We start from the raw sequence: 9,027 nt of genomic DNA on the forward strand, positions 1-9,027 counted from the left end.
TGAATATCCTGCCAAAGTTAGCCAGATAGGTTTATCCGGCTAACTCTGCAAGCTTGCCAGTGGCTGAATATTACCCCCTAAGTCAAGGGGAATGCAGGAACTTCCTTTTTGCCTATAATTTTTTAAGGGTTCCTACCACTAGTTAATGATAAGAAAACCCTTGTAAAGAATATGATTCAGTAAATTGAGGTACAATATTGTACTTGAAACAAGATTACTGCAGGATTCAAATGTCCTTCCTGAACTATTCAGTATTTTCAGAGTTCACTACACTGCAATAACTTTCTGTTTGTTTTTTTGTAGACTGACTCGACTAGCCTTATCCCATCCTACAAATCATATTACCTCCTTTGCTCATCTCATTATCCCTTCCCTCTTCTCCCTCCAAATATCTCCACCAGAGACTGCATCCAGTGTTAATGCCACCTCCTGTCTCATATGCCCAGCTTACGTCATCTATCTGATGACCGGTTCCAGCTATTGGCACAGCACCCTCTCAATTGTCTTACGTTTGCATCTCTTATGTGGTCAATATCATCTGCCTTATCTCCGTTCATCTGCCCACTCCATTACATATCTCAATCCTTTGTCAGGCATTCCCAGGGCTATTATATTCTGCCTCACTTGCACCAGTTGATAATCACTTTGTAGATTCTAGGGATGTGAATAGTTTTTTGACGATTTAAATATCGTCCGATATATTTTAAATCATCAAAAATCATTAGAGGTGATATTTAATAGGAATTCCCCCGATTTATCGTCAAAAATCGTAAATCGGGGGAAGGGGGAGGGCGGGAAAACCGGCACACTAAAACAACCCTAAAACCCACCCCGACCCTTTAAAATAAATCCCCCACCTTCCCGAACCCCCCCAAAATGTCTTAAATTACCTGGGGTCCAGTGGGGAGGTCCTGGTGTGATCTTCCACTCTTGGGCCACGGGTGCGTTGATAGAAGTAGCGCCGGCGCCATTTGGTTCCTGTCCCCCGACGTTCACGAGCGTAGGAGATCGCTCCCGGACCCCCGCTGGACCCCCAGGGACTTTTGGCCAGCTTGGGGGGGCCTCCTGACCCCCACAAGACTTGCCAAAAGTCCAGCGGGGGGTCCGGGAACAACCTCCTGCACTCGAATCGTGTTGCCGTATTGCAAATGGCGCCGGCCATACGGCGCCATTTTGCTTACATAACGGGTCAGGAGGCTCCCCCCAAGCTGGCCACAAGACCATGGGGGACCAGCGGGGGTCCGGGAGCGATCTCCTACGCTCGTGACGTCGGGGGACAGGAACCAAAATGGCGCCGGCGCTACCCTTTGCCCTGTCATATGACAGGGCAAAGGTAGCGCCGGCGCCATTTTCTATCAACGCACCCGTGGCCTGAGAGTGGAAGATCACACCAGGACCCCCCCACTGGACCCCAGGTAATTTAAGGACATTTTGGGGGCTTTCGGGGAGGGTGGGGGATTTATTTAAAGTGTCGGGGTGGGTTTTAGGGTTGTTTTAGTGTGCCGGTTTTTCCCGCCTTCCCCGATTTACGATTTACACGATATTTAAAAAAACAAAACCGTGACGATCCGATTCCCTCCCCCCCAGCCAAATCGATCGTTAAGACGATCGATCACACGATTCACATCTCTAGTAGATTCCTTTCCTACAACTGTTCCACATGCAGCTACATCTACCCCACCTGAACCAACTGACTATTTTTGTCTAGACTGCTCTCCTGCAGCTGTTTCACCAGCAGATAAATATAGTCCATGTAAACCAACTCTCAATTGCTGTGTAGATTACACAGGCAGCTACAGTTGGCAAACATGAATCAGCCAATAACTGCCCTACCACTGCATATGCCCCTTCTCCCATGCCTGTATGTATAGGTTTAACGTTCTGAGAAATTATCTGCAATGGAGGAGAGCAGCAAGGTGACTAGAAGAAGCAATAAGTCAGGTAATCAGTGATCAGTGCTGGCAAATCTGGTGAACACTTCTATTAATACTCGGGAGAAAGCAGTAACTCAGAGTCTCCATTGCATTTCAAGTGTATGTACAAAGGGGGAGGCAGGGAGCTACAAGGAATTGGTTAAATACTTTAAGATTCTAGCCTGAGTTCTGGGATTATGATGTCATTTGGATTACTGTAAAATGTTGCATCACGAGACAAAGAATAAGGGACCTATTTACTAAAGTGTATTAATGCACTTGAGTAAATAAGCCCCTAGGTGTAAGAGCTACCTATGGATAATGTTTCAGCCGGTAGGACGAAAGAGGCTTTGAGAAAGTTTAGACATTTCTTCCCACTTTCCCTGCTCCGTTCCATTCACATACACAGTGAAATATGAAAACATTGCAATGCATCAGTGAGGGAAGCTGATACAATGATGTGCAAAATTCCGGGGGTTTCAGAAGTCAGGTTGAAAAACATGGCCATAGCCTAGTGAGAAGACTGGCATCAGCCGTAGTCAGTCACTGCAGGAGGAACCCAAATAACGATGTTCTTTTCTGAAGATTAAAGCCATCAGTCTGGTCTGCAGTAGTTCAATTTCATCAGCAGCTCTACAGTTTAGGATTAATCTGAATTGGTATCAATAGACCCAGGGGGAGGCAAAGTAAATGTAGCGCTTTCTGTAATGCGATATAAACTCAGAAGATTACTTTCAAAACTGGTCACGAGCGCCCATTTACAAGTGTATATGGGCGCACGCAAAGTTGCTTCTGTATTTTATAACCTGCATGGAAACGCTATGTGCAAGTTATAAAATACGAGTTCATATGCACAGAGAAGTGCTCACGTATGTAAAAACCATGCGCCTCACAAGTTTGGACTTATCCAGATAAATGTTGATTTATCCGGTGAAGTAGCAACATGTAGTCAGTTAAGTCCGAAAAGCACTACTTTGATAAGTAGTGCTATTCAGACTTATCCAGTTATGTAAGCCTGCTGGTACTTAGCCGGATAAATCTGAATATAGCCAGATAAGTGCCATTACATATCCGGATAAGTTGTAATTCATCCATCTAAGTAGCGGCAAAGACACTACTTCGCAGGCTAAGTTGGAATTTAGTCAAATAAGTATGTGGAAATGATATACCCATGCATTTGTACTTCAAATTTAAAAAAGATACACGAGTGGGTTTACTCATGGTAATTAGATGCTTTTACCCCCTGTAAGTCAGCTTTTCCACACATTGTCAGGGGATTTTTTAGCATGCATGCAGCAATGAAATAGCCCATTGTATTAATAGTTTAGCGGTTGCCAGTCATCTGCAGCTCATGAAACACCCTCCTGGCCGTTCAGCCTAAATCCCCCCATTTAAACCCAGACTCTCTACCCAGGTCATTTTTTCACTTTTATGATGCTTACGATCATTACATCCGATACTGAGCGAAGTAAAATAAACACAACATAAAAGACTTAGTAGGGTCACTTTGGCAGGTTTTAAAACGCAACTTATTTGTGTAAATGTTGGCCCCGCCCTGGAACACTCCTGACACGCCCCTTTTTAACACGTGCAAAGTTACTTACGGACCCCGATGTACATGTGTATATTGCGGTTTTGAAAATGACATGGATTTGCGTAGGCGCTATTTTATGCATGCAAGTGCTAAATTTGACGCACGCATTATTTGAAAATTCACCTTTCAGTGAGTGAAACTGTTTTCCCTGTCTGATTTACAGAGCAACAAGAGCTGAGCAGGAGAAAAATAAGCACAGAAAGCGCAGCTGGTAACTAATAATAATCTCAAAGTATTTTTACTAGTGGACAGATCGCAGCCATCCATTTACAAGCCCTCACCAAGTGCAAACAATACAGACAATGAGGTCTCTAGACAGAAGTATTTGGGGGCAGCAGAGGTCAAGCTAAGTATGAAGGAGGGCAATACGCTCACCTCCACAGCATGGCTCCCTGCCTTTAAATTGGCTATAAAAGCACAATAAGAAAAAGTCCCAAGGGCCTTCTGCGTAATGTTAATAAAGCTGGCCAGTTTCAACCTTGTAGTAAAACTATTATTAAAATTGATAGCCTCAATCTACAGATATGAGAGTGAAGTCTGGAATGTGTACAGGAAGGGACAGAATCTCATTATAAATTCTACACCTCCACTTCTGTAACTCGTTCCACCTCCACAGAAATTCCCCCAACAATGGACCTTGAATGTTTCCCCTTAGAACTCAATCAACCACCAGCAAATTCACTCTATAAAGCCACTGAATATTATATATGCAGTACATAAAAAATGCATTGGTAAAATATATGTCACTGTCATGTACTTTTGATGCTAACTGCACTCTATGAAGTCCATTTTAAAAGCGCTGCTTGTGCAAAAATGCTCATGTGTGCGTATTTGGCCGTGCGTGAGCAACTCAAATTTTAAAATGCTGTGAAGTATGTGCATTTATACCCGTGCATACGTCAAAAATAAGACGGTGGAAAAGGGCTGTGGCAAGGGCGTAACTCCATATTTTAAAACTGGAGACCACGGTGTGTTCAGCTTGTCAGCCGTGTAACTTTACTGCTGCTCCTGATGAGGAGCAAGTCTGTAGATCTTGAGTTTTAGGGCTCATAGGACAGGCTGAGGGGTCCTGGTCAGCTGGAGGGAGTGCAGGATGAAGAACCAGAGAGGTCTGGGAGACCTTGATATTAACTGGATAAATTGGTGTACTAACTGGAAAAACTGGGATGTCCCTTGTGCGAGCATATTATAAAATCTGCTTACATATATGTGTAAATGCCGGCAAAGTCCTATGAACATAAGCACATAAGATGTGCCATACTGGATCAGGCCAAGGGTCCATCAAGCCCAGCATCCTGTATCCAACAGTGGCCAATCCAAGTCACAAGTACCTGGCAAGTACCCAAACATTAAATAGATCCCAAGCTACTATTCCTTACTGATTAATAGCAGTTTATGGACTTCTCCTCTAGGAACTTATTCAAACCTTTTTTAAACCCAGTTACATTAACTGCCGTAACCACATCCTCTGGCAATGAATTCCAGAGCTTAATTATGCATTGAGTGAAAAAGAATTATTTCTGATTTATTTTATGAAAGATACACAACGTACATTTCCTTGTGTGATCTCTTAAAATTGGGCAAATACTTATGGAACAATCTTTTTATTATTAATGTTATCATTGGTAGCTGTCCCAATATCACACACAAAAATGCTCAACACAAAAGCTAAAGAATTACAAATAGTCCCAAACTAGAACAAATGAAATATATGCTAATACATTCTCCATCCAATATTCCAGAAACTCCTCCCATTCCACCAGCCCCCCCTCCCCAATCCCCCTAACTATCTATAAAACTACTACGGTAGCTACATGGAGAGTGAATTTAGAATATCACTCCGAAGGCATAGTGATAGGTTGTCCAGGAATATTTTCCATGTCTGAAGAAACGTTTTCCTCCAGGCCATGCAAGACTGCTGTGTTGACATTTTCTCCATAATCATGAGGGTGTGCCTCTGGTTTTTCCATATTGTCAGGAGGGTGATTCAGATTTCAACCATTGAACAAGAATATATTTCTTAAGCACGATACAGGATCTCTGTAAAAAACTATAAAGAATACCCATTGAACATATCAAAATTCTCATCAATATCTAAAAGACAAAAAGTGCATTAAATGTAATGATCTGCCCAAGCCAATCAGAGATGAGTGCAAAAACAGATTCTCAAAATACAGCAATCCAAGGTCAGCACCAAGAAGCAATGCAGATAACTCCCTTCAGGACAATCACATTTAGGACATTTAAAATGCACCTCCCGACAATCTGGTAAAACATATGATGGTAACATTTAAACAGCTGTGCGGGTGTACATGTACATGTGTATACCAGCTCACGCTAATGGTTGCAGCCATTTTATAACTTGTGTGTATATGTGCCCATGATATAAAAATTACTGTACGTGCGAACGTGTGCATGCAATTTTATATGGACGCGCGCATGTGTGTGCAAATGCCAGCTGTACCGTGTAAGTGGGGGTATTTTATTAGATATGTGGGCTGACGCAATTACCAATTTCCTCAGTCCGTTTCCAGTTCACCCAGGTAAAGGATAGGTCTTCCTAACCCCCCTAGTTAATATGTCTCCCTTTTATTCTTTTAGCCCCAACCCTTAAACCCCGCTAACTAGCCTCATATGTTTTGTTTCAATACTTATACGCCATCCATAGCAGAAGTAAAGTTACATGGTTGGGGGATCCCGGCGTGCGCTTGTGCGCTTAAATATTTATGCGCACATTTCAAGGGACCGTCCTGAAACCCCCATGACCCACGCTTGCCCCGCCCCTTTTAAATCTTTTTTATTTGGGCACATACTGGGGAGATACGCGCATACTCATGCACTTTAAAAAATCTGCGTGGCGTGTTCTGGCATGAAGCATGCACATATCTCCCGTCTTTGGCATGTGCTGAGCTTTAAAGTTCACCTTTATACATGCAAGTGCACGCAGGATTTAAAATTGCAGTGTATCTCTGCTCGCACGCAGATACGTACATGTATAGGCACCCACGCGCTCATTTTAAAATTGACCTGTACATTAGAGTGAGTCACGTGTTCTTGAAAAACGAGAGTGAATAATGTGTTCTTGAAAAACACGTCGAAGATATAATCATAGGCCACAAAGAATGCTTTTTTTGTTTGTCAAGATATGCATATAAAAAAAATGATCTTTTGAAGGCTTTCCTCTTTTCCCTCAACACCAGCCCAACATTGATCCAATGTTTCATTATTAAAGAGTTTCTGAAAACACTGCGTCAGCGTCCGAGAGTCTGTGACTATCTGACTGAGAGAGTCTGTGAGTCTCGGACGCTGACAGGAGTTGTGTGGCAGGAACTTAACTTCATTATTCCTTGACTGATCAGGTAGTGACTCCTCTGCTTGGGCCCAGGCCAGCAGTGCTTCAGCACAGCTGCAACCGTAGCATCTTTTCTTGATCCTGATGCCTAAATTTAGGCCAGTGGGAATCTTTCTTATGGAATTGGAGGGGACGAGGGTGAGGGGGTTTATGTCAGGCCACCAAGGTCCTCTGATCTTGACTGCATCTCGATAGAATGTTTAGTGGCATGACCATTATAGACAGCATTACCATGATCCACAACCAAACTAGCAAAAAAAACCCAAATAAACTGTGAGCATTGTATCTGTGAGATAGATATACACAGGACCCGAAGAAGATAGGACTAACACTACCATACTTTCTTTCAGTTTCTTGAATATTTTTATATACTTCTGTGCAAGAATACCTGACGAAGACTTAAATGAAGGTACTGCCATTGTAGTACTACACAGTGCTGAGAGTCAGTCAGGTACTGTAAAAATTGCAGGGGTGGGAAAACCTTTAGCACAGTCTGGTTTGGGGGAAGCAGTAAGGGTCTGGGATGTGAGGGAGAGGGAAAGGGAAAGGGGCAAACAAGAGGGGGGTCCTCTCTGGAGGTTCAATGGGCCTGCGGCAACAGCAGCTCTGGCCCGATGATGTCACTTGGATTACAGTGCCAGAGGGGAAGGAGTGACTAAGGAATGTTCCTACCAGTGGGATGGAAGGGGTCCAGAGGGGTGAAAGGGGCCTGGAGGCCTGCACAGGAGCAGAATTATCAGCTGAGGGCAAGGAGAACATGTTGATCTGCTGGGGTAACTTTTAATTTTGAATTAATGGGGCCAGAGCCAGGAATGAAACAACGGGAGCAAAATCTCAACTAAACTTCATTGGGTTTTCTATCATTTCAGACTGGAAATGATACACAACAAAACAAGACATTTCACGGAGTTTTATCTGTCATTTGAAAATGACAACATACCTCTACTTTTGGGTTATTGCAGCAATATAATAATAGATACTGAAGTAACTAACAATGCATCACAGTGCTTAGAAACAATCAACTATTAGTGCTTTGGGGCTATTGTAGCAAGATACTGTTTCCTGCCTTGATGACTTCCATCTTTCTGTCTTTATTCTGTTTTGCTCTTTAGTGATTGTATTTAGATGCCTAATAAAGGGGCCAATGCTTGGTGCCTCCCCTGGGAGCACCATGCAATATTTTAAATTAGGAGGTCATGTTAGCCCCTAGCGCCTCTTTGCTAAAGAGAGCCCTGAGTGTGTTGGCCCTCCTCGATTAGGATAACAGATGCCGAGTGTTTCCCACAAAGTTATGTTTTTTTTAATATTGCAACCTAACCCACAAACTATTGTGCTTGCAGGAGGAGGATCATGGACTACAAATTCCTCCAGCAACAGCAGCAGCAGGGACTGAAGAATGTGACCAACACCCAACTGTAACTTTCAAAATAAATTTTTAAAAAATTAAATAATTTATAAAATAAAAATGATAAAATAAAAATAATAGAAAACTTAATAATAGAAAAGAAATACAAATTAAAAAAAACCCAAAAATTTTTAAATGAAGAATGCTACTAGAAAAAGAAATAAAAATAAAATGAATAGTACAAGAAAAATAAAAAATTTAAAACAATTTAAAATATTTATTTTTTTGTGTGTTTTAAAGTGAATTTTTAAGTTAAATAATCTATTTTTAAAAACGTTTTAATGTACTTAAGAACATAAGATTTGACATACTGGGTCAAAACAAAGGTCCAACAAACGCAGTATGCAAACAGGGCCCAATCCAGGTCTCAAGTACCTGGTACGATCCCAAGGGGGGTAGATAGATACCTGCTGTTTATTCCAGGGTAAGGAGTGGATTTCTGCAATTCCACCTTAATAATGGTTTAAGGACTTTTCCTCCAGGATCTTGTCTAAATCTTTATTAAATGCAGCTATAATGCAGCTAATGCGTGCATGTTATAAAATCAGGCATAGATTTGTTGTGCGGGGTTGCGCCGAACAAATCTACGCCCACACGCAGGTTTGAAGATCTGCCCCTAAGGGGTAGATTTTATAAGTTGTGGTATGCGCGTCCATGTGCACACGCTACCCGGCACACGCACATGGATGTGTGATTTTATAACATGCGTGCACAGGTGCAGCATGTTATAAAATTGGGGGTCAGTGCGCGCAAAGGGGTGCAC

General features: G+C 42.4%; 1 long non-coding RNA gene across 1 annotated transcript; it reads left to right on the plus strand.

Annotated features, from left to right (window-relative positions):
- The first annotated feature begins 3,676 nt into the window (after positions 1-3,676).
- On the plus strand, positions 3,677-8,270 carry LOC115082651. The gene is made up of 3 exons (XR_003854221.1): positions 3,677-3,718; positions 7,210-7,310; positions 8,200-8,270. It is a non-coding gene; the product is annotated as an uncharacterized LOC115082651 (long non-coding RNA).
- The last annotated feature ends 757 nt before the right edge of the window (positions 8,271-9,027 follow it).

This window comes from Rhinatrema bivittatum, unplaced genomic scaffold (genome assembly GCF_901001135.1).
Source record: "Rhinatrema bivittatum unplaced genomic scaffold, aRhiBiv1.1, whole genome shotgun sequence".
In the NCBI taxonomy this organism is placed as follows: domain Eukaryota; kingdom Metazoa; phylum Chordata; class Amphibia; order Gymnophiona; family Rhinatrematidae; genus Rhinatrema; species Rhinatrema bivittatum.